The sequence below is a fragment of the Lagopus leucura genome, unplaced genomic scaffold (assembly GCF_019238085.1).
Source record: "Lagopus leucura isolate 7727_CA_CO unplaced genomic scaffold, USGS_WTPT01 35278-0_obj-0_obj, whole genome shotgun sequence".
In the NCBI taxonomy this organism is placed as follows: domain Eukaryota; kingdom Metazoa; phylum Chordata; class Aves; order Galliformes; family Phasianidae; genus Lagopus; species Lagopus leucura.
The window spans coordinates 1-1,864 of NW_024969489.1; the positions used below are offsets into that span (position 1 = coordinate 1).

The window sequence follows — 1,864 nt, forward strand, 5'->3', positions numbered from 1 at the left end:
AGGAAGCATCCCAGCTGATCCCAGTGTCCTGTGGGCCTTCTCGCTCAAGCCCTTCTCGGTTCTTCTTGCTCTCCTTCTGGGCTTTCTTCCTCAGCAGAGCAGCACTGCCTTGGCTTTCTTCACTGCCTCGCCAGACTGAGTTCCAAGACTGTGCCAGTCCTACAAGAATCAAGGCAGAAACGGTCAGGGAACCTTCACAGGTAACAAGTGGCTGACGGCTTGCTTGGGAAGCTCAAGTCACCGCCCGGGCAGCTTTGGCTGCCAGCACTGGAAACCGCCTTCCTGCCATCAGGGAACGCCAGAAACTCCACCTCTATCTCCTTCCCCAAAGTCCCATACGAACTGGAACCCAAAGCCATCTCCTGCAAGGCAGCGCCTGCACAGGGCTTGGACACTGCCTGGCAGCACACACAGCACAGCAGCAGCAGCAGCAGATGAGCTTGCACCCCAAGGCTCCTGGCGCGCATCAGGAACACGCGCACACGGAAGGAAGGGCAGGACAAACGACGGCACTCTCAACAGTGCCGGGGCACAGCACCATAGGATGTTCGATTGCATCAGATTGCATCGATTGCTGCAGATTGTTCTCTCCCTGCCCATTGCCCGTGCCTTTCTATCAGCCTCAGAGAGCACGACTTACTGGCTTATGGCACCTGGAAACCGGCACGATTACAGCCAGTGCACAGAGCAGCTGCAAAGCGGCTCCACAGAAGAGACCGTGGCGCAGCACGTTCTCCGCCAGCGTGGGCTCGGGGATCTCAGCTGGGAGAAATGCCCTTCAGCACCACACAGCAGGCAGCCCGCTGCTCTCCTGCTCTCAAGGAGGCTGCTTTCTACAAGAGGGGAGAAGGAGTCGTTATTCTCTCGCGCACACTGCTGTGACAGGCGCACTTAGAGCTGTTCTGAGCATCTCCTTGCTCTACTGACCCAATGACAAACAAGGACACGAAACTTGCAGCTGCGTCATCTTTTACCACCTGCCGAGGAAATGATTCCTCAAACTTGAGCATTGCTCCTCTTGCAGGCGAGGGGAGCAGGAGCTGAAAAGGACAGGTGGGCATAAAAGAAGGGCAAAGCTTAACAGAAAGCAGACCTGCTGCAGACAGTGCCACCAACTGTGTTTGAACAGCAGTGCCTTAGCGCACGCTCACAGTAAGGCACACCTACCTTGCAAGGGCCGCTCAGGAAGGTTGTGACACAGGCACCCGTTGCTCGATTGCTCCCCTGAGCCCCAACTCCATTTCTCAGCCACTCACATGCCTCGATGTTCTGCAACAGAAAAGTCACAAGACGGAAATTCAATTCATCGCAGACGTCCTCAAACCTCCCTTGTCAGGGAAGTCGCACTCATTTCTCTGCATGAGAACTCGGGGAGGGCTTACCGAGTGAGCAGCATTTACTGCCACTTGGGAGCAGCAACCTATGGCTAACTCTAACCTCCTAACAGGAACCTATGGCTAACTCTAACCTCCTAACAGGAACCTATGCCTAACTCTAACCTCCTAACAGGAACCTATGCCTAACGCTAAAACTGAACTGAACACTAAAACTAAGCTAATACTAAAATCAACAACAAAGCCCAGAAGTGGCACCTAACTCCTACAGGGGGAAGATGGAACCGGGGGCCCGCAGAACCGCAGAGGAGCAACAAGGTGGAGGAGGAGCAGATGTCAGCAATGCCACCCAGCTAATGCCGGGGGCGGGGGCCGCACAGAGGGTAAGGAGCCGAGCGCCCGGACCAGCAATGGCGGAGCTGTGAGCGTGCCAACACAGGGCCTGGCACGGTGGTGTGGTGCCAGGCCAGCTGTGCCACAGGCGGATCCACCTCCATGGGCTCATCCAGAGGTGGATCCACCTCCATGGG

At 56.1% G+C, this 1,864-nt stretch overlaps 1 long non-coding RNA gene across 3 annotated transcripts in view; it reads right to left on the bottom strand.

The window, feature by feature from the left end:
* Nucleotides 1-6: 6 nt before the first annotated feature.
* LOC122194167 overlaps nucleotides 7-1,864 on the bottom strand; it is a 4,447-nt gene continuing 2,589 nt past the window's right edge. For 2 of the 3 annotated variants that reach the window (XR_006183059.1, XR_006183057.1), the window contains exons 2-3: nucleotides 1,168-1,269; nucleotides 982-1,040 (exon numbers count right to left, since the gene is read on the bottom strand). This is a non-coding gene — a long non-coding RNA (uncharacterized LOC122194167). Of the gene's footprint in view, nucleotides 160-981; nucleotides 1,041-1,167; nucleotides 1,270-1,864 lie in introns of those variants that run through there. The other variant, XR_006183058.1, reaches the window with a different exon arrangement.